Consider the following 24,962-nt stretch of genomic DNA (forward strand, 5'->3'; position numbering starts at 1 on the left):
CGCGGTGAGGTTTTGCGATGAAGTTTTGTTTTTAGAGTGCAGTGTCAGAGTGCGCGGATGCTATTGTCCAACAGAGCTTCACCGCATAGCACGCTCCTAGCCAACCACCATCCCAAATGACAACGTGCTATCCCTTGATTCAATGAAAACAGGAGGCGTACGCCATTTTTGTGGCAATTATGAACTGCATAATGCCACAAAAATGGCGTACGCCCCCCGTTTCGAGCAAATCAGGGGCAAGAACGATGTCACTAGGGATGATGGTTGGGTAGGAGTGTGCTATGTGGTGAATTCATTTTTAAGAGTGTATACAACAGAAGGCCGAACACGCTTTCGATAACGTCGCGCACTAGGGGGCTTAATCGCTTCATTGTCGTTACGGTCGTTACGAGCTAACGAGTGGCGGGAAATTTAAAAAGGCGGGCGGGAAATTCAAAAAGATGGGCACGTGACACATTGCGCGTGACGTATACCACGCCCTTCACGTATCGCGCGAAGAGCGCCGTGCACATGTTTTATGACGTGCCCTTCTCGACAAGTGACGTGACATCTATCTATCAACAGCGATCGTACACTCTAAAAACACAACTTAACCGCATAGCACGGTGCTGTGCGTCAACCATTGCCACGAATGATAGGTTATTGCTTCTAATTCGAAGACAGAGGGGGAGAGGGCGTACGCCTTTTTGTATAATTATCATATATCCAAATTGCCACAAAAAGGCGTACGCGCCCTCTCTCTATCTTCGAATCAGGAGCGATAACCGTATCATTCGCGGCTATGGTTGGCGCACACCGTGCTATGCGATGAAGTTCTGTTGTCAGAGTGTAGGGCCACGCGCGTGACGTCAATCGACAAAAGTGCTGAGGCCTTGCGTTGTTTAGGTGTTGTTGTCTCAACACGCTCCGAACCATGCAGCCGCCGTTTAGGATGATATCATTCTCATTATCGATTTGTTGATGATGGGAGACGAACACCTTTTTGTGGAAAGTTAGTTATACGTTCATTGTCCGAAAAACGGGGTACGCCCAGCTCTGCCCCCAAATCAGAAGCGTTAACTTCACTCCAAAAAGAGAGGCGGGGAGGGAGATGTCGATAGTGGTTCGCCATCATTCGGCACCATCATTCAATGAATCGTCATTCGGAACACTCTAAAAACAGAACTTGACCGCATAGCACGCTGTGCGCAGCCCTTGCCACGAATGATAGGGCTATTGCTTCTTATTCAAAAAGAGACGATGGCGTACGCCTTTTGTGTCAATTTGGATACATGCTAATGGACACAAAATATCGTACGCCCCTGTCTCCCTTCGAATCAGCGATAGCCCTATCATTCGTGGCAATGGTTGACACAGGGCGTGCTCTGCGGTGAAGGGTGAAGTTCTGTTTTTAGAGTGAATACGCCACCGTATTGCGCATGCTTCGTTAACATTTTATGAAATGGCGGATTGTCGAGCATTCTGCTTGTTTTCTTACAGCGGCGCGTGTAGAGAACGAATAGAAATAATTTAGGCACGAGCTCTCTAACACCATTGCTCCACATTGCAGCTCGCACAGGATATGTGTTTGGAAGGGCACAAAACCGTTTTTATGTTTTTTCCCAAAACCGAAAGAAAGAGAACGAGCGCCACGCGTAAGGCGCGCTTCTCGGCCCACAGGTACATCGTCGTCATTTACTTGCAACAATAATGCTGACAAATCAGTGACTTAACGCAGAAGCAAGTTTTCTCTGTAAATTCGGTTTAAGCTATATGTAATTAGTTAGCAATCCCCAGCCTCTGGAAGACGATTTACCGTACAAGGCTAGCATTTCGTAGAGCCACCATCATTCAAGCAACTTCTGTTAATGTGAACGGAGTAGAAAAAAATAATTAGGTAAGGGTATGCACGGGACATAATGATACAATGTGTCATCTAGAATGGCATGAGCCAACAGTTAAAGGGGCACTAAAATGGCACAAAACTCTGTCCTCGCGGAACGAGAGACGCCATTACTTTGACAGCAATACAAAAGGAACGAGATTCATCTGTTGCGTCATTCATTATTTATGCACGAACGAAACCCGGAGTCTATGGTTTCCCTCTTCGCTCCTTCTCGAGAAGCGCGGCAATGCGGAGTGGCCTCCTATTGGCCCCTACAAGCGATTTGCCCAATCGTTTTGAGGAAACCAAGGGGAAGCCGCTTTGGGAGTCTTACGCTTTGCGTTTGCGCATAAGTCACGAACGACGCAACGGGTGAATCTCATTCCTTTTGTGCTAGTGTCAAGGTAACGAGATCTTTCATTCCGCGAGAAGTGTTTCCACTTTTTTGCTCCCACGGTATATCTTTTTCACTGACTGTTTGAGATGTTTCAACCGTACGAGAAACAGAGACGAGGAAGTTACTCGACAAGATTAACTCGCCACAAGTTAGGTGACTGTGTACACAATGTGTGTAACTTAGTTACTAACGAAGCTACTAGTTATGAAAATGAACTGCAAGTTCCCAAGTTCTTGGAAAAAGTAAAGAGTTACTTTCAAGCAGTGTTGTACATAGCGGCGCCATACAGGGTGTTTCACGAAAAATGGGCCAAAGTTTAAACAAAAATGGTTCATCGCACACCAAAAAGACGGACTGCATAGTGTTACCAGTGGTGTGAGGATACTCAGACTATTTTTCTTTTGTAATTAATTAATTAATTAATGAACTGAAATTAATCAGTCTGTTTTTTAATTAGAAGGATAAGAGCCAAAATGTCAACGAGAAAGTTGTAGTGGGCGATACAACGACACGAAACCCGTTAATTGCAACTTTGTTTCTCTAACGGATCCTTTTTTTCCCGGCTCCAAAGACTAACTTTCGGGTTTGCAAAAAACCGACGCGGGACCTGTCGCAGACGCGCGAGGAGTCAATGTCAAGCCAAAATGTGAAAATGTCAATGCGAACTGTGACTAGTAATCGTTCGTTCACAGGATGCTCGAGTGCGCTGTGATCCGGCGCTCCTCGCGCGTCGGCGACAAGTCCCGCGTCGGTTTTTTGCAAGTTTTTCGCGAACCCGAAAGTTAGTCTTTGGAGCCGGGGAAAAAAAATCATCCGTTAGAGATACGAAGTTGCAATCAACGGGTTTCGTGTCGTTGAATCGCCTTCTACAACTTTCTCATTGACATTTTGGCTCTAATCATACTAATTAAAAAAAACTGACTCATTAATTTCACTTAATTAATTAATTACAAAACAAAAATAGTTTGAGTATCCTCACACCACTGGTAACACTATGCAGTCCGTCTTTTTGGTATTGCGATGAACCATTTTTTTTTAAAACTTTGACTCATTTTTCGTGAAACACCCTCTATAATGCCGCTATCATATTCTCTACTTTTTTTTTCAGTAGCGAAGAAGCGATCCCGCTGCATTTTAAATCCGTAACGGGAAAAGTATTTCCGCTAGAAACATGGGTAGCGGCGGACTCTTTCTCCGCGCGACTTTTTATAATAACGAAGACGTGAGAACACATAAGCCCCGTTTACATGAATACGACACAAGCGTATCGAATCGAGTCCAAGTCGGCGAGAAGACGATACGACACCGTTTACATGGGTGCGCATGGAGCCCAGACCGGAGGTGGCGCCACAGCGTGTCATATGGGAAAGTTAGAGCGCACTTCCGCAACTACTGCCGTTTCCGATGTCCCGCTACCTTCGCACCGAACGTTAAAACGTCGAAAACTTAGCATCTACGCCCGATTTTCAAGCGTACTTCAGCATGAAAGCTGCTCTACGGCTGCAAGCCCTGCTGCTTCTGTCAGTATAGACTAACCTACATGTCCAAAACGGAGCGTGGCTGGGAACTACCAAATATCATCATTTTGTGATCCCGACTAAAAGTAGCAGACGACGCAACTAGCTCGCAGCCGAACGCCGCTTCCCGTAATCCTCTCTTCCTCCCTCGATGCGCATCGTCTGCTTACATGCACAGTCTGAATGCGCATCCACCGTCTCGATCCACCTCTGTTTAGCGAATTGAATACGATACGCTCTCCTAGCGAATTGACCCGTTTACATGGGTGGATTCGATTCGACAACTGGATACGATACGCTTGTGTCGTATTCATGTAAACGCGGCTTCTAGAGAAGCAGCGAAATAACGGCGATGCAGAACTTCTTCTTTGTTATTCCTTTTTGTTACTCGTTAGTTAGGCAGACTGATGTGACGACCTTCCTCAATTTCACTAACTTTCATAAGCTAAGCGTAATAGAAGATCTCGCAATTTATTTTGTGTTACTTGTGCTTTTCTTTTTAATTTTGTAGCTCACATTTACAAGACGCAAACAGGTATGTATAACATACTGCATAATATGCGCTGCGAAGCTATAGTTTCAGTCATACAATCAGTTGCAAAACTAGTGTGAGCGTGTTGAGAGCACATTTCAGACTGTGTTTTGCAACCTTATTGTTCGGAGCAGATAAATAAAGCGCGGTGTCTTTTGCAACAGGAATACGAAAATATTTCGGATGCGCAATGACATATCGCCATAGTCAATGCACTGCAAACGAACCGCAAACTTTGCCTGAAGGTGTTTGCGCCGCAGCTGAAGCATTTCTGGCAAGATAGGATTACCTTATAGCTTACACAGGTCGCCGAACGCGATCTAGTTATTTTCTCACATTAAATACGTTACACTGTAGGTATATGCGAGCCACACAAAATGAAGAAATACCGTAATAATATTCTTCGGAAACCAGTGTATGCCAACATGTTTATTAATGCTTTTTGCACACTTGCTTGGTGGCGGACCACAGGCGATTAACTTTAAAGGGAGACTTCGGGGGGGGGGGGGGGACGATTTGGGGAAAAAAATGTTGCACATCGTAGTCGGCGCATAACGTGGCCCTCCGCCATTATAAATACTCTACTGGTCCCTATGTTGAACGACACCTGAGTCTCCGAATACACTGCCAAAACAGAATTTGTAGCGTTCACCGTGCAAAAACAAGGCAGGGGAGTCAGACGCCCTGTGCACGCTCAACCGGCACCCACATGGCTGTCGTCTTATTAGTGAAGGAGGACACAGCTCGCGTTGTTTGTGCACCAGACTTGAACGAAAGGAACTTGGAAGTTACTAGCCAAGTTACAAGAAGTTCTCTAGCCAAGTTACGTTTGACAAGGAGCGTAGTTATGTGAAAAGGAATGAGTCCCTCAAGAAGTTACTAGAAGTCAAAAGTAACAGAGTTACCTTAAAGGTACCCTAAATCAGCAGACAGACACGTTATGTTGGCGGCGTAGTTTAACAGCGTGTTGCTTGTAGACCCAGCACAATAAGTTATGCATGTGACAAGGAACGCTCTATATTTTTAATTTGCAAGCAAAATTGCGGTAGAAGTATGGTGAGATAGCTACTAGAACAGAGCCGTATATTAAAAGGGAGTCTGGCCATTAATGGGTCATGCCTATACCTGAAGCTCCGCCCACTTTTTCAGCTTTCGGACCAATGAAGTCTTGAAATATGGGGCGCTATCAATCAGCCTATCCTCACTATTTGTCCCCTTATCCAACATGGGCAGCGCCATTTTGGGTGGCAAGTGGATTGGATGGGATTGAAATGGATAGCTCTCGCAATCTGCAAAATTGGTGGATTTTTGGTGCCAATTTGATGAGCGCCACCTAGGGAGCGTAAGGCACGTCGGGAATTGTCGTCTGCTTCCGTCGTTGTACCGCTGCCGGCAGAACCACCTGCTGGGACAGATTCTGTTGTCGGTATGATTTTTAAACAAATATACATGAATAGTTGGAATATAAGAGGCAAGAATGTTTATATCCATGAAATCCAGCTGTTAAAAATAAGATTGTACAGCACAGCGCGGTTTTTGTTATGATTTCGTCGTGATCGCCGTGTTCACTAGGCCTAACACCGGCGACAAAACGTATTGTTTTCAGTTAGATATCGATGGATGAGCATAAGTTGAAACTGATTTCCGAGAAACTTATATTAGGATGTACATTTGCAGCGCAAAATCAGGTTAGTCTGTGAAAATTTTTTGTCACGAAATCCCCGCTTCACTGTGTTTGTTTTCGTCGCCATTTTGGGTGGCAGTATGGTGTCATGGCGACCCCCTTGGTAAAAAGCAAACCAATCAGAGGAGCGAAACTGTGATTGACAGGCCGAGCCCCTTTTTGTGACTCCTCCCAATGGCCAGACTCCCTTTCAATATACGGCTCTGTACTAGAAGGGCAAGGGGCGACGTCTGGCGGGAAATAATCCCCAATTTGTCAAGCAACAGTGATCTATGTTCCCGACTGGCTTCCTGCTCATGATGACTACGTAGCCGACACGTAGCCGACTTATTTTGTTTCAGACCCAGTGTCATGCGCACGCAGTGTAGTTTTCCCGCAGTATTTGACGAGCAATACGCAGTTGGTGGCCACTGCGACACAGTGTTGCCCGTAATTTTCAATTTTTATTTTTTTAAACTCTGAGTGCAATTGGGACGAAAATATTGACGCAAGAGTACTGAGTGCTCAGGCTATCGAATAGATAAATCTGAGATTGCAGCTCAACTGGTTTACAGTACCTTTAAAAGTTACCAAGCAGTATAACTTGGTTACACACAGTAACGAGTTTCCCTCCAGAATGCGGGAAAATTGCCGATTTCGCGAAGCGAAGGATGACGATGAAGGAAAACAAAGGCGCCCACAAAAGCGAGCCACGTGCGTCATGACAAACTTGCAGTGCCTTGTGCACGAGGGATCAGTGCCCCGCATGCGGAGAATGGGCTCATTAGTTTTGTATAGGGGATTACGAAGCGCATAGTGCTTGCTTGCATTGCAGAAAGTAACCGGTACGGCTCATTTCGCTAGATTGACAGTTTGATGACAGTTTGCAAGCGGAGGGGGCAAAATGAGACGATAGTGACTTTTGAATTTCACGACATATTTTCGTGTTAGACCTCGTCTACCGCTCTTATATTTACAGGTAGGTAGCTCGAAACCACTTAAGAACGCTATATGTTTTTTATTTTGTTTTCAAATAGAAATGCAAATGTAAATGACGTTCAATTGCTAAGTCGTTTCTCATTTTGTCGTACCTTACCCCATATCTCAATTAAATCCACGTCCCGCAGTGTCTTATATGCCGTGTTCCTGTCCATATCATCCCCCCTTCGATGTACTTACTGCATCTTCTCTGTCTTCAATCTTAAAAATGAACTTGACCACATGCACGCTCCTAGTCAACCATCATCCCGAGTGACATCATCCTTTCCCCTGATTCGCTGAAAACGGGGGGAGGGTGGCGTACGCCCCCGTCTCCATCATATCAAGGGAGAGAACGTTGTCATTCAGGATGATGATTGGATAGGAGCGTGCTATGCAGTGAAGCTCTGTTTTTTAGAGTGTTGAACACACACCGTTCACAAATTCACAGATTCTTCTATAATACTACCTCGTGATGGGTCCATCTCCAATGTTTGTAAATAAACGCATATTTCCTCCTCCTCCTCTAACGCTACCTCGCAGCTGTACTGGTGCAACGCCATTTTAGCATGTTGATGACGGCGCTTAGTACAGCATCGCAGGTACATCGATAGAACATATCTGAACACAGGCTTAATCGGAATTACACGTAACCTTAGACCGCACTTAATCAACTAAGAATACGCTTACAGATCCTTCTCTTTTGCCCTCGCAAAAGAGTGCTACGTTGCATGCGTGCGTGTGCATTCTATCTTGCACAAAAAAAAAAAAAAATCCGTGCATTTCCACGATTTCTTTAACGGTAACTGCATATCTCATGACATGGGCTGCAGGTAAACTGGCATCGAAACCACCGATGCTCGGAATATAGTGCCCATTTTTTATAATCACTATGAGAGACTATCATTACATATCCGAGCTGAATTTTATCCTTTGAAGTGCACGAGAATGTGACCTTTGCAAAAAAAAGAAGCAGAAGAAAGGTTTTCGGCCGTGCGTACGATCCGTATCTGCATTTCGAAAGACGATTTGGGGGAATTGCCATTCGATATTAAGCCACTTAAGAGTTTCGAATTAGCTTTTTGTGCACAGTCTCGTATTGCAAAATATAATAGAAAGCAGGTTGCAAAATAAGTTGACGTTCTTAGGTTTTCCAAGCAGAACGCTTCTGAAGTTTCTGCTCTTTATAAAGCAGAGAAAAAGGAATTGAACCTTCCCGCGAACAGCGCATAGGACATGTTTGTCGGCATGAATTGGAATAACATGTCTGCACCGATATCTGAGTAGACCAGTTTTATTGCTGACAACGGAAAAGTCATCTGTACTCGTGTTGTGCATTTACGCCCCCCTAAGAACGAAGAGTTGACATCTCCTCCTACGTCAAATACAGCAGAGAGTCCAAAATTTTGTTTATTTGAAAGTGAGCATATTCTGAACCAGTCGCGCTTTGGTGAGTTAGGGCTCGGATGTGTTTATGCTGCATTTCATGTAGTCTAAATGTGCGTCTAAAATGGTGTTTTCCTGTTAACCGCGTTATGTACACTAGATATTCTTCGGTGGGTATGAATGCTCCCAACTAAGAGTGCGCACTTGTTGATTGGATGCATGACAGTTTGCATGAACCTCATGATGATTTAGGGATGATAGCAATGTTGTTGGTTATCACCACAGACTGTGCGTTTTAAGTTGTGTACCGTGGGGTCCGTTCGCGTCGTATCAGGAGAGTTGGTTGTGCTTATAGGCCCGTATATCTCACTCTAACAGGGGAACTGCATAACACGACCCTATCCCTAGCCAATTCCATCATTCCGAACGATAACGCTCTCTCACCCGAATTGTTGAAAATGGAAAGTCTACGCCTTTTTGTGACCCATTTCTCTTTAGTTAATGATCGCAGCAAAGCGTGCGCCTCAGTCATTCCTCAAACGAGGAGTGATGAAGGTACACCGAAAGGCATACTTATGTGCAGCGCGCGAGCTGCAGCCTGTGATGCGATTCGAGCACCTGGTGACTAGATGTGAGAGCATTCGGACAAACCACTATCCGGCGCTGTGAAGTAATTAAGTTACAGTAATTAGTTAGAGAAACTAATTACTGATCAAACGAAAATGAAAAAGAAGTTTGTGTGGAACAATATGACGCATTACCTGCGTAGCTGATATATTTCTTATAAACATGTTTGTGTTTCACTGTTCTTCTATTAATGTCGCTCTAAATTATCTCTGTAACTATACACTTGTTTTCCCAAAAGAAGCTTGCCTCCCCGATGTGAACACTTCAGTCTATTGGTTTGACACTGGACAGTGGTGCACGCAGTCGCCCCACTTAACAAAATGAAGATAACAAAACACACACACACACACACACACACACACACACACACACGCACACACGCACACACGCACACACACACACACACACACACACACAAGGAACTAAGATACAATTAATTTCTTTTGAGCAATTGAACTGTTCGTATAGAAAGAGGAAGACTGGTCACTCCAGTAATAGAGTCGACTCAGAGTGGAGAGGGGGATGTAGCTACATAGCCCCATTCGTTTCAAGCGCATCTTCACAGAGGCTTGAATAATAACTGTAGCCGTAGAACAACTGAAACAGTTTCTTGCTGTTTGTGCCACGGAGGTCCCCATCCCACAAAACGCCTCACAGTACGAATCACCGTGTACTCTGATCAACCGCTTATGTAAGGATGGACGAATGCATGCAATATGTTTGTGCGTCATTATTCACTTCTGTACCCAGCAATGTACCGTAGTGCAATGTTGCGCTTTGAAATTGTGTTATCCTGTGCTGTGACTGTGTATAAGTGACTACATACGAATACAGTACACAAGGCGTTTGTGTTTTCATTTTGTAGCGAATACGTACCTGAGTTCCTGCATAATATACACATTTTAAGTGAAACTTGATGACATTATTTCTTGTGTTCTTCACAGACAGGCAGCGATTTTCCCTCATATTCACATGTTACATCTCGACATCGGTCATCACACTTTTTCTGTTATATGCACGCGTGAGAATTCACAGACATTCAAGTAACTGCTAAAATTGAAATCTTTAAAATGTGCGCAGTAAACCGTTATCTTATTACCCTTTGACATATTATACCATTTTGCACTCTGCACGATCCGGCGACTTCGCCCCCGTTCTGGACTATGTAGCGAGCGCCATTGCGGTAAGTAAGTACACTAAGTTTGGCGCAAGCTTTCTATCGGGCAATTGTGAATCTTTCGGGCCTGATGCAATACATGGAGGCATATTTTATACTAACGTTACCATGGTAAGAGTGGTACGTACGCCCTCCCCTACCGACAGACAGTAGCTGATCCGACCAGCATCATATGCAGTCACCGGGTGTTCGAATCGCGTCAGAGGCCACAGCTCGCGGGTTACACGTAAGCATGATTTTCGTCGCATCGTTTGGGGGGGGGGGGGGAGGTATGTTTATTGACACGAGAAAGGCATCATTTGGCGTCTTGATATTATGGCGACTTTACATAACGGAGAGACAGAACAGCGCCGGCACGGGGGGGGGGGGGGGGGCAAGCGGGGCGTTGCCCCCCCTTCGGCTTCCAGATACGTAGGGTTTCTGAGCCAAGACAATGTAGTTGCGAGCGCCGTTGACGCACCACCACTCCCAACATTCTTCCCCCCCCCCCCCCCCCTGGAAAAATGGCGGTGCCCATGTCCACATGGCATCACTTTTTTTTTTTTTCTATTATTACTTTTTTGACACATGCTTTAAACAACATAACTGCATAATCCATACGGATCATAGCCTAAGGCTAGTACGATCCGGTAAAGAGAGAAAAAATACAGTAACAATGTTCAACAGCAGCAACAGTCAAATGTCAGTGCCAAGCTACCGACATCCAGTCGACAGCAAACATAAAAACGTAATCATACCAACTAACACTTATAGCAAGAAACAGTAATACTAACACTTATTCAATAGGAACCTTCGCACAGCTAATTTTAAATTGTTGGACATTATAACATATAGAGGCAGAGAGTTCCACTTGATAACTCCTTGGTGTCGCAGAAGACGCTTACCATATATATTCGAGAACTGCGCAACATTAAAGTGGTGTTCCAACATAGCACGGCTCGTGCGTGTAACAGATATAAGCCTTACTCCAGCAACAGCTCCCTCATTCATAATGCAATTTTTTATCATCAATACAGTTCTCTCAAAGCATAAAAGATTAAATGGCAGAATGCCTAATGGTTGATACAGACTAGAACAAGAGATCCTCGGATATGTATTGGATATAATACGGACTGCACGATTTTGTAGAACTTCAACTGGGTTCAGATAAGACTGATAGGTATGCCCCCATGACTCTACACAGTATAACAAATGACATTGAAAAATTACAAAATATAAAGTTCTGAGAATAGGAACTGAGAGTACCTGTCGCGCCCTGAATAGTGCGCCATTTGCCCGTGCAAGCTTAGAACATATATACGAAATATGTGGCTTCCAGTGCAAATGAGAGTCTAGGATGACACCAAGGTATTTAAAGCTATTAACACAGTCTATGTTTGCCCCTTTGATTTCATGATTGCCCCTTTGATTTGACTTCATAGTGCTGACAGTATGCCTAGGCTTTGTGATAACTTATATAGGCGCACATGACACATGAGAGAGACACCTGAAAGTGCAACGTTAAATTCCCAATTCATGATTAAGATGAACAGTCTGCAGCATTATATCACCTTCAGTTGCCTGCTTATCGGGCTCCAATTAGATTTAAGCTGCGCGAGATGCACACATTAGATATGCCTGACCCACCCCGGCAAAAGTCTGTACCCGAAAATTTAATTTCACGATGAAATTAGTGGATGTTGCACGTACGTAGGGAGTAATCAACTTGGGCCTCTTATGACCTCTTGGCCTTTTAGGCAGTTTCTCTCACCGGTGCCTCGGCACATTATCCATTTGTAAAGATCACTGCCCATGGACCAACAATTATTGATATGTGTACAACCAGAGACGCTTTTACGTGAGGTCTGTCCACGCGACCGCTTGGCACCGAGGATTTTGATACGCCATAAAAAAAGCTGAGCACTCTTAAGACGGGTTTTCATCACATAACACGCAGAAGGGCCACCGCTCCAGATTTCTGGAAACCGTCGGGCGCGTACGCCTTTTTGTGAGAACATAACTGTGTGTCACAAATAGGGCGTACAGCTCCCGTTTTCAACAAAACAGGGGAGAGTACGAAATCATTCGGGATGCTGATTTGGATAGAAGCATGTTATGCGTTTTACGAGTTCTGTTTCAAGTATGCGCCTTCTCTGCGCGTCTGCATATTGGTTCGGAGGCATACTCCGATGGCTTTGAATAATCTGCTTCCTTTGAGGGTTATCTGAAAACGTTTCCATGTAAACCTGTCACAATTAACGCAGCATTTTTGCCTTCAAAATTTACAGTACAGGTCCCGACAAAAGTTTATGGAACACGCGACCGGCGTACTTCCCCCACGGGGCGACGCCCTACCGGCTAACGGAAACGGGCTCGTTTACTCGTTCTGGGGGGTGAGCAAGTACGCTCGTAGCGATACACTGCGGTAGTTCCGTTATCCCTTGAAGGTGTTCGAAACGTGATTTGAATAGGTGTCGCTGCCGGCGCACTCCTCCACCCCTCTGAACGAGTGAACCTGCCCGTTTCCGCTCGCCGCTAGGGTGTCGCACCGAGGGGAAAATACATCGCTCGCGTGTCCCGTAAACTTTTGTTGGGACGCGAACGGCACCATGGAACTATAGCGAATTACATGCGACGGTCCTTTGCGTTGTCTTGGTTGCGTTGTCTTTTCTGCCGACTTCGCGCACCTGTCTTCGGGCCCACTGTCTATTGTCCTCTAGGCAGTAGTAAATAATACCCATTAACCCTCTCCTCTGACAGGTTCTGAAGCAAAGCACTACATCGGATCGTCCTACGCTACTAAGCTGATGTTCCACATCCCTCTGTAGGTGGAGTGAAGCTCCTATTTGGAGTGCACGTGGCTGTGCAGCAACTCAAGGCCTCTTCAGAAAAGAATCCATTGGAAACAAAGCATGCATGCACGGAAACACTTCATCACAATCGTGTTGCACCTATTTCCGAGAAAATATCCGTCGCTCCGCGATGCGTTTTACGAAAACTCACAAACATCACTCCGCCCAACTCCCGATGATGAATCGAACACTAATCAAAGATTCCGGAACGGTCCCGACAGTTCGTCATCTGTAACACTCACTCAAACGTGTTTCCGTGACGCACGCGTATGTACCGTCTGTGCATTGCTGGAAGCCATAAGTCTTTTTTTTACTGTACTGTTACTCCATAGATCCGCTTGGCGAAGTATACAAACCGTTCGCCATTAATCAAGTCGTCGCAAAAACGAACCCACCATCGGACATCTGTAAATTACAACTTTGCCCGATGGACATGGGGCAAAAAGTAAAGGAACGTCTACCTTCCGAATACCACCTATCAAACTCGGCCACTCCCTAGCAAAAAAGGTCTTCTTCTTGAAAAGCGTAAGGTGTTTAACCGAAATCTATCTATCTTTCTGCCGACTCGCAGAAGCAAGAAGAAATAACAGTCGGTGCAGTTAAAATGCCAGTCCTAATAACAGGTCAGACATGATGCGAAAGAGTCATTCGTGTGATGAATTACCGCCGAGAAAAACAAAGCAGACGGCCCCAAACAGAACGACTCCTCCCCCTTGCGGCCGATGGGAGAAACATGTGATAAATACACGCGAGTTTTGGAAATCAACGGTGGGTAATAAAGAGAAACGGCGCGATAAGAAAAATGATATCTGATTACAGGTCCCATTGGCTCTTAATAACATCCTCGCATTTTTAATTGCGACGACTATAAATTAGCTTATTCTCGAAATGCTGCGCACTGGGTCACCGGGGTCGAGGGTTTATCTTTTCCGCGGGGCGACCATTAAGGAATCGTCTGCTACCCATTTGGGTTGGTCGCACCGCGCCCAGAGTGATCGTCTGCTGACGATTTATGACGGAAGTTTGACGCACAGATAAGAGTAAAGGCCTTCGGCTCAAGACCCACTGGGAAATTGTCTTAATTTATTGGTTGTACTTTGGTCGACGCAGCTGGAATGAGGTGTTTCTCAAAAACTGTCGTGCCCATGGGTGATGGCTGTTTCGAAAATGAACTGTTTTACGACGATACATCTGACGTGGCATAGCTAGGTTGAAGAGGTGTAGCGGTTGTACAGTGAATTCAAAAAGCGAATCATCGCAGTTCTTGTTTCGTATTCCTGTTCGGGGAGGAGGGGGGGGGGGGGGGTAGGGCCAGTAAGGCCTCTTGTTCCAGCCCGAGTCTCGTTGTTATCACTACTACGAAGGGACTCAGAGGACTCGGAAGTCGGACTATAATCATTGTGACGCTAAGCCCAGGCAGGAATAATTTCACAGACATTCACACAATTGGCTAATAATTTTCTTGAAGTATATTTTAACACATCCGAAACAGTTTGCTTCTAGAGCAAAATGTAATAATTCAGTTTCTCTTTCAGATTTTTTTTCTTGTTTTTTGAAGTAAGATGTCGGATCTTTCGTTTCACGAAGGTGGTTCCATAACTAACCTTACATAATGTATCGACGAACAATGTAAACGAATATTCTGCGAATATCAGGCAAATATCAGGCATTCGCAATATCAGGCGAATATGGGGGATGTGGTAGGCAATCAAATCGAAGATCGCAAATGGTTGAAGCATAGCCATACGAGACGTAAGAGGGCGGGCATTGTCATGTTGGAGGAGAACCCCCTTACTGAGCAGTACACGGCGTTTTGTTCTTGTACCGGGTTTCAGATGTGTCACTGGCAGATCAGAATATGTTTGAATATGAATAACTACGTGTTTTTGTCGTAACACTGTTTGCTGTTGAAATGTGGATGCAGGCACTTGCGGAATTGGTCGCGCATTGCCAATTCATGTAACGCAAAAAATCCGTATTGGTAAGCATAAGTTGTTTCAAACAAGTGTTTACGGTGTATTTTGTTCCGACGGGTCTCAATCGTTTCACTGAACCGTACACTGAAGAAACAGTGTAGACAATGAAAAAGTGCAGATTCTGTCATGTGACTATTGTTCATCATAATGCATTTAGCATAGATAATGAATTTTGGCCACATGTTGAACACAAGTAGACCCCGTTCTGTTGCCACACAGTTTGCATAACCAGCGACGGCGGACTCAAAACGGGAATTCTGCCCAACCGGGAATTACGTCAACACATCATCTAGACTTATCTCCTTACAATGTATTTGATATAAGTTTCTGACATTGATAGTGTCGCAAGTCGAACCAGCCGCCTTAATCGTTCACAGCTTCGTGTTGCTGTTTCAGACCTCCAGGGTCCCAAATCGAAGCTTCCTTCCGCTTCGTCTTCTTAAGGGTGGATTCACACGGCGGATGGATCCCCGGGATCGGTCCGCGGACCGATGTAGATGTCACAGGTGACGTGGACAAAATCTGCGTTGTCCCCGGTCCGCGAGAGAGCGGAACTAGTCCGTGGACCTTTTGCAGCCGACCTTAGTCGTCACTCTCGTAACACTATACCCCTCTCCCCCTCGCCCGTCCTCCTGAATCGGTAGAGTGGCCGGTAGACTCTCCGCGATAAGTTGCAACGCGGTCGACGTGAACGACGAGGGGTCTCGAACGTCCTGAGCCTTAGATTCGGTATAATGCGTCGTTCAAGCGCTTGGCTATTGACGTAAGGCCCTTGCCATGGCTGCTGCACTTTAGGCGAAAGTCCTCGTTTTCGCACTGGGTTAGCCACACAGGGCCCTCAGAGCCTCCTCCGGACGATTTTAAATCGTAGCCTGTCTTCACGCGCGTGAACGCGTTTTTCAGGTGCCTCCTTGCAAAATTGTGAGTCGTCTCCAGCTGTGCACACGGCGTGTGTATAGGTAGTCCGAAACGCAGATCTCGGCTGGTCCGGCATCCGGCGTTGCACCAAGAGCCACATCGTTGGAAGACGTAGGTTCTTGCGAGTGACCATTATCGCTGGTGTCCCTTGTGTAGAGCGAGAACGTCGTTCCTAAGTATTGCTGGCAGTACCAGCTGTTTCTGGGACGTTCGTTCGTTTATATACTTTCACATGCGATACAACAGGCTGCGTGTATTTGCAGCGATCACCTGAGTGACCAGTAACTTTGGGGTTGCTCTCATATGTTCAAGAGAGGCCAGAACTTCCGACAGCGATATTGTGGGTGTGCCAGGAACTGATTTCTTCACAGTGGCCGCAGTTTGTGTCGGCATAAGGTAGACTCAACAAGGTATCGGCATTATCATGACCTCGACCTCGAAGATGCTTCTCTGTAAAATCGTACCCTTGGAAGGTCTGAAACCAGAGGACCATCTGTCCCGCCGGGTTATGGAACGTAAGAAGCCATTGCAACGCTGCGTGGTTCGACCGGAGGGTGAAAAGGTGCCCATAAAGGTAGTGAAGGAAGTGCTGCAAAGGCTTTTTACAACTGGTAGCAACCCACTCCATGTAACACAATAGTTTCTTCAGGATTCCCAAGCGCTCTACTGAAGCACGCTATAATCTTTTTTTTGCGCTTCCCCGTCCTGCACCTGAGAAAGGACAGCCCCAATATCAGTCTGTCTGAAGTCAGTGTTCAAGCGTAAAGGATCATCCGGTAGGGGAAAAGCAAGCACAGGCGGCGCTGTTAAGCGGGATTTCAAAGGGGAAATGATTGGTCACAAGAGGAAGTCCAGGGAAAACGGTGTTCTTTGGAGAGTAGTTGGTAGAGAGGGTCTCCCAGTTCTGCAGAGTCAGGAACAATGCGGCGATAATATGAGCAGAATCCGAGAAATGTTCTGAGGCTGGGCTTGTCTGTTGGCGGAGGCCACGATTGAACAGACTCTACGTTGGTAGAGTCAGCTTGCACTCCAACGGCTGACATGAGGTGGCCAAGGTACACGATGGAGGTGCTCAGAAACTTGCATTTCTTGGGATTCAGCTTGAGTTATGCCGTGCGAAGGCGCGCAAGCATCTACCATAGGCGATAGACGTGATTGCAGTGCGCCGAGGAAGACGAGGGGCTAGTCAGTTGCCTGCCCCGTGATTTGATTAACGCGCGCTTTCCTTCCGGCGAACAGCTGATTCTTGCCTTCGACTTACGGCCGAACACGGTCGTCCGGAATAAATGCTCGTTACTAAGTCTACCTGGCCTCGTCATGATCATCAAATGACTTGCTCTGGACGATGACGTCGTCGATGTACACTAGGCATATCCTTGTAGAAAGTGTCGATAAGACAGCCCCCATAAGCCGTTGGAAGGTCGCAGGCGCGTTACATAACCCAAATGGCATGCCTTTAAGCTGCCATAGGCATCTGCCCGTGGTAAATGCTGTATGTACCTCGTCCTCGGGTGCGAATTCGACCTGCCAATAACCGCGTAGCAAGCCCAGGGTGGAGAACTACACAGCATCCGCCAATGCATGCAAAGAGTCGTCAATGCGAGGTAAGGGGTACGAGTCCTTTCTCTGACAGCGTTCAGCCACCGGTCGTCAACCTAAAATCTTGTCGAGACGTCCTTTTTCTTAACAAGCACAATCGGAGATGCCAAAGGATTCTATGAAGGCTCCACGACATTCTCACACCTCATGTCCTGAACGAGTTGCTCCAACTCTTCGTGATCAGTCAAAGAGAGCCTGCTTAATGGGAGAGGTGTTTCCGATGTCGATGTGATGCATGCATGGTAGCGGTGGTCCTCACGAGGTCTGTTGTCGTGAACGACAAAAAGTCGCTAAGCACAGGAAAAGGGTCACATTTGAAGCACGTTTGGTGACAGAGTTACGTTGAGTACACGAACAGGTTCTAGTTCATCGTCATGACGAATGATACCACGAGCTATACCATAATTCCAGGGCTCGAGGGGTCTTCCCTGCAGGGTTCGACAACAGGAGCTTTCGAAGGCGGCACAGAGGTGGTACAGCCGGGCACAACTATACTTCTGCATGCGGTGCCAATGTAACCGTCCGACGACACGTGATGTATGTGTTGATCTCATGTTCAGGAACCGCACGGGAACATAGAACCAACTGCCGCTCCTGTACGTGCAATGGCCAACCAGAAGGTTCACCGTCGCATCGACGATCCTTCATAAAATCGAAACCAGGTATGCATTGATCCATTATGTTGACTACGTATAAGTCACGTCCAAACGCTTGTCTGGCTATATACAAGGAGATCGTGGTGACACCTTCCACCGGTATCATGTCCCCAGTCACCGTGCGCAAGGCATCTTGGGGTGACTTGTGCAAGGTCAGGTGGTCTTCCGTTGGTATGGTCTCTAAAAACGAATAATTGATTAGGCTTATCGTCCACCTGTATCAATAACCATTCTGCAAGTCCTGACGTTTGCTTTTCCGTTCACGTAGAATCCTGATGTAGAAGGCGCTTTGTGAATAATCTTTTGTAGCTGAACAATGCCCCAGTGTCCAGCTAATTTGCGTTTCCCAACTTTGAGCCACGCCAAACACGCCTGCCACGAGTAGACCGCAAGCCAGTCCGCATTGTAGTGTCCAGGCCACGAACCTGAACAGTAGGACGAACGCGACGTAGATGCACCCGACCTCCACAGCTCCAGCAAGTAAGTGATTGCACTGCGGCGATATCGTATATGGCTGTATCTCTTGAGAGGCCGTCCACAGCTGGGGCTTCACCGGACACGGTATGAGATAGAGACTGGGTCGTCGTGAGGCAATGCTCGGCTGCGTCCACTTCTAGTGCGTACGTAAGGGCAGCTCGCAGGCTGGAGGGGTTTACCAACCGAACGACTTGTTGGACATCCGTATCGGCGATGCAATCAACGAAATACCCGACGTCGACAATGTCTACCACTTCCTGGGCGCAATCAGCAAAAACCACCGGCACCCTTCGTTCAATGTCGTATACCTGCTCACTTGGAGACTCCTTTGGGTGCTGTACGCAGCACCTTAATACAAAAAGCGCTAACAATACGAGGAACACGGAGAGAGGGAGAGAGAAATACACAAACGCTATTTGTGTCAAATTTGTGCCAAATAGCTGCTCCAAGGACCCTAACCATCGATATCGACCGATCGATCGATCGATATATAGATAGATAGACGTAGATATATATAGAGAGATAAACCTAAGTGGTATTTCTCAGATTGTTGTCTACTTAACTGACGAACTTCCGGTGGCGCACGACGGCGCATTTATGCGTGCGAAATCTACAGAAAAATCGTGGGACCCATACTCAGCGTAAAAAAATATACAGGGCGACGAAAACATCGGATTCCGTGTATTAGAATAGTGCAACATGGCGGTCTCAGGTGGGATGTGTGCTGGTACCGCTAGGGGCACTACTGATGAGCATCCATGCGGGACATCGTTTCGGTTTCTGCGCCTATAGCTCCCCTAGCGGTACCCGAATACAACTCTCCTGAGGTCGTCATGTTGACCTATTCTAATGCACGGGACCGGCCTCGGTGGCTCAGTCGGTAGCGTGTTCGCCTTCTGATCCCGAGATCGCGGGTTCGAACCCGGTCGAGGACGCCAGCAACTTGGTGGCAGGGTACAAGTTGCTTAGACACGCCGTCTTCCGCGAGGGACGTTAAATACGGGGTGCCGTGTGATGAGCTTTCATCGCACGTTAAAGAACCCTCAGGTGGGCAAAAGCAATCCACAGACCGACCGCTGTGGCGTCGCTCATGATCGCAGTTGTCTCGCGACGTAAACCCCCAATTATTAATTAATTATCTAATGCACGGAAGCCGATGTTTTCGTCGCTCTGTTTGTTTTACAAGCCAAGTATGGCTTCCACAATTTATCTATAGATTTCGCATGCATAAATGCGCCGTCGTCATCACCGGAAGTTCGTAGGGTAGATAACGAGTTACGTGTGCAAAGGTCACTTAGGTTTATCTGCACACACCCTGTCTGTCTGTCTGTCTGTCTGTGTCTGTTATCTATAGTAATCTACGAAGAAGACTATTTTACATCATGGTCCATAATAAAACGCTCAAATTTTTTCAAACACCGCGGCGATGAAACACCCCATCTCATCGTCAGCATCTATTGTTGTTATTGTTGTTTGTCCAACATGAATTCAATGCATGCTTTCACAGTACGAACAATGAAAAACATTGCGTGTGTTCTTTTCTTTCAAATATTTTTGGTACATACACAGTTGCATGCATATTTCAGGACCTTTTAGTGCATATTTATATGCGCTGTATATACGTAGTTACGAGTGTGCTATGCGATCAAATTCTGGGCCTGGAGTGTTCATGCAACAGGTCACAGTTTTTAATTTCACGTCTTGAAGTCCAATGACGGCTGTGAATTAACACATTATACGTCGTCAAAAGAAGAAAGAAATCTGTCAACGTTGCGCATGATAGAGGGCGCATTCGTATTGGCGTAAAGAGTTGCTTTGTGTATCACTTTCACGGTTCATATACTCGTTTGCATCTAGAATTAGTTTAAATTAACCCAAAATTTGTATGTTACGATAACTACTTCCTGTATGGTGAGACCAGCACACGCGTGCGCTGCGATTCCTTACTATGAAAAATAGACTTATACTGTACTTGTGTTTTGTGTTCCTGTCCCTACGACCACCTCAAGCTCAAGCAAACGATACCATTAACATATCGTTACACCAGCTTGCTTGCGATTTAATGCTTTGTTCAACTTGAAACAAGGTGGGCAAGAACACTTACGCCATCGAACGTTATGGCACGCAATTTTATTCAGTTCGTTGCATCTCGGAAAATATATCATATTTCAATAAAAGCTCGGGAAGAAGTAGAGCGTTTTTCTTTCTTTTTTTTTCTTTTGTATTTATTTGTTGAGCAGCAGGCAATGCACTAAATTGTTGAACCATTGGCTGAAGTTAATCCTGGTTGTCCGTAACCATAGCAGTCGTCGGCTGTCGCGTACCGCGGTCTGGTAGGCCCTTTCTTCTGTATGCGGCATCCTTTCATATACACTAGTCACTACCTCCCGACATCCCCAAACAACACACATCCCCACCGCGGTATGGAAAATAGCTCCCGTCGTACACGTGTATTCAGACAGCGCCCGGAGGTTCGAGAGTGAAAGCAAGAACATGAGTACGCAGCGCCATCTCTGTGAGCGGTGTTAAACGATGATATTCTGCCGTCCGAGGCTCTTTGTGCCGTGGACCAACGTATTCGATGTTGCCACATTGGTCATATTGCTGTGTATTGAGTCCTAGTGAAATGAAATTAGCTAGATTTGCCTGTCCGAAGGAGCATTGAAGGGACTGTTGAAATGCTACGCAACTTTCCAAACACGAATAACCGTAATCGAAATAGCTTTTTGAGGAATTATACTTTAGTTCTTACCCACCGAAAGATATTAAGCTTTTCTCCATTTACCCGTTACGGCTTCGCCCGTAAAAAGAAAGTTTCGGCGCGACCATAAACAATGTCTTCAATCGCTCTATAGGGTTAAAGAGTAGACATTTCTACGATTCTGTATGGGCGTTTCATTCATGGGGGGATGTTTATTACGAGAAAGAAAAGAAAAGAGGCTGATATGTCAGCTTGCTATTTAAAAAAAAGAAAAATAAGAAAAATAAAATAAAATTAGAGCAACGACAAACTTCGTATGATTCAAGCAAACAGTCAGAGCCCACCTGGAACTACATAGAAAAGGGAATGTGTGAGAATAAACGGGGCTTTTGGACATCGGACACCGGAGCGTGCAATTAATCTTTTTGGACTGAGGCTTGAGGAATGCATCGAACTCTGCATAGTGCCAGAAGTCTACAACGCCTAAGAAATGGCGTGTCGGAGAGAAGGCTAACGGGAACGGCCACGCATCGACAACACCTGGATTGCACAGTGGTTTTTGGCCACAACCACCACCGCCATTCAGCTGCGGCAGTGCTTCGCAATGCATCTCTACCCGACAAACGTCATCATGACGTTGGTATACGGTTGGTATACGTTGGTTTACTTCAGGAATACGGCGAATTCCCGGATCAGTTCGCCAGGGCACTCCGCACCTACACAAGTGCGACTTAGGAACGTTGAACGAGAGGATGATCCGTGACAGCTTTATACTAGCCCTCCGGGACAAAGGTCTGTCCGGGAATCTACAGATGGACACTAAAGTTATTTTAGGTACGGTCATGTTAGGCAGACCTCTAGCTGCAAACAAAGTAAAGGCCATCAATGCAACCTGAAAGATTATGCGCATTGTGGTGGTGCACCACACAAAATGTCCAGTTGCCCAACAACAAATTCCACATGTTTTGATTGCCACAAGGACGGGCATTTCGCCTAGGGTGTGCCAATCGTAAAAGAATAGGAGCAAAGTGGTATTTGAGTTAGTAAGAGACAGCGATATCAATTTCCTTGGAGCATTGTGATGCAAAAGAACTCGTTGAGGTGGCCACCGTAAACGGGGATGTATTTCAGCGAAAAAACAAACAGACAAACAAAACACTGGTGCAGAAGTTTCAATAGCATTGCATGCCTTTGCCAGCATTCCCTGTAGGCTACAGAACTTGGGATCTCTAAGGGATGGAACACGGAACACATTATCCGATTGGACAATTCGTCTGGTATAGTGCTGGACAAAAGTTTACGGAACACGCTGCGGCGCATTCCTTCCTCAGAGTGACACGCCAGCAGCGAATGGTACCGTACGGACTTGCAAACAGGTGACTGGGTAACCGGGCCACATGTCTGTAAGTCCCGTACGGTCCCGTTCGCTGCTAGCTTGTCACTCTGAGAAAGGAATGCACCGGAGCGTGTTCCCTAAACTTTTGTCCAGCACTGTACAAGGCTGAACTTTGTGGTTATCTGGAATTGTCCCATTGCTTAAAGTGCAACTCCGGACTCGGAAAACAGCGTTTATTTTATTTAGTCCATGAAAAGAAGGTGCCTCAAGGATTCCATACGCGAAATTTCAATCCTGTTTATGAACGCAATGCATTTCTGTCAATTTTTAAAGATCTGCTGAGCCTCTACAAGTTTTGATAAGGCGAGGAGCGGGTGACGTAATCATAAGCTCACAATGATGCAATCATTGACATGAACATGACATGATGCAATCATGTCATGTTCTGGAGAGGACACTCGTCTCCTAGCAACGACGCCGGCGTCCGGGGAGGGTCACGTGGTGAAGTCACGTGACGCTGATCGAAAGAGGGGAAAATGAGAGAGATGTCTTCTCCCTCCTTTGTGTTTTCTTGAAGGTCGGAGCAGTCGGATGATATGTCACGTGGAGCTCCGCTAACGGAGTGCAAAAAGTGAGCCCCCCGGAAGACGCCAAGTGAGAGCTCCGTCGGAGCCCAACATGACGTCACAGTTCTCAAAAATAAAAATTCATTCTCTCTAGCTTTCGCGTCACGTAGAGCCCAAATCTTTTGCAGGAATGTAAAGTGAGACAAGAAGATTTCAGTAACATAACTTTGGTAGGATTCTGAAGACACGAGATTTAGTCCGTAGTGGCACTTTAAGCCTTCGGGAGATCAAAGCACCTGCTGTAGCTGCCCGTGGACGACGACGACGCGCCACGGCACAAGCCAGTCAATCCACCATTGTCCTCCATAGTGCACCTGGTATTCACTATGCTGAAGGGAGTCATAGGATGTTCCTGGGCGCCAGCCGGCATCCGCTCCTTTCTACCGCTACTTCTGCCTTTTCAAGAGTCCCTCACCAGCTTCCTCGGTGTATAGACCTTTATCATAACGACGTTTACACTTCATCAGCACCCCATCACCGCCATGGCTAGTACAGTAACAAATGTCTCAAACCATCAGTAATTGCCTACTTACTACCTACTACTTATTGCCTACTTACTACAATGGAACTGCAATGGTGATAGGGCTAAGATTTCACAGCTCCAGTGCCGGCTCACAAAGCACCCGGTGCCTATTGTGGCGCTCAGTGAGTGTGAACTTCCAGCGGCGGCTCGAATTACTGGTTAAACGAAACTCACGTCGTCGTAAATTCCGACATATCACAAAAGAAGTGCAGCCCTATTTATCAGAAAGGATGTGGTGCACAGACCTCAGCGTAGCATGGGGGACGGTTGCTGATTTTGTCGGTGCAAGAGTGTTCCTCCAGGAACGGTCCCTCGATGTGGTTTCTGCCTATGTCCACCCTGCTAAGAAGGCCGATATCGCAGCGTACTTCCGTCTCATCAGAAAGGCATCCCCTGGCCGCCTGGCTGTTCTGTGGCGATCTCAAGGGTCACAACATCGCATGGGGGGAGCATCAGGACAAATTCCAGTGGCCGTGAAATTCAAGATGTGACTGACAGCTGACAACTTGGCGCTCGTAGTCGCCAATGATGGCTCTCCTAACTTCTTCCATCCTCCCGATGCCTACAGTGTGCTAGATTCAAGCCTTAACCACTCCGGCGTTTCCCTATCCTGGTAGGTTGGGGCTGACACATGAGGAAGTGACCACTTCCCGATCTTCATTACTATATAGGGTTACAGAGACATCAAGTACAAAGAGTGCCGAGTGATTCGAAAAGTGACAGTTTGGGATGAGTACAGGAAGCGGCTGGAAAATGATAAAGGACCTGTCACTGATGCCATCACCGTCAGCATACAACGCTCAACCAGCTTTACCACATCCAAGAGGTCTGATCCATTACAGACCTGAAGCTACTAAATCTGCTAGCTGCGCGCCGCAGAGCACAGCGCCGACGTAGACGATGCCGTGTCCGCTCCCATCGCGTGGTACAGACGCATTTCCGTCATCATCAGGTGGGGCTTCCTCTTGCAAGCCCCTCGACCCACCCCTCTGTCTCTGGTGTGCATAAACATCAACGCTCTGACTGGAAGGGCCAGCGAGAACCTTCTCTTCTCAACCTTAGTAGCGGGGCTTGGAATGTCACTATAAGAAACGGCTGAAACCTTCGCGAACTGTCTCATAAAAAAGGCCACCCCGGTCAAGGATGTCTCCTCAGCTCCTCGGTCACGGCTCCTCAGA

This window comes from Ornithodoros turicata, chromosome 1, assembly GCF_037126465.1.
Source record: "Ornithodoros turicata isolate Travis chromosome 1, ASM3712646v1, whole genome shotgun sequence".
In the NCBI taxonomy this organism is placed as follows: domain Eukaryota; kingdom Metazoa; phylum Arthropoda; class Arachnida; order Ixodida; family Argasidae; genus Ornithodoros; species Ornithodoros turicata.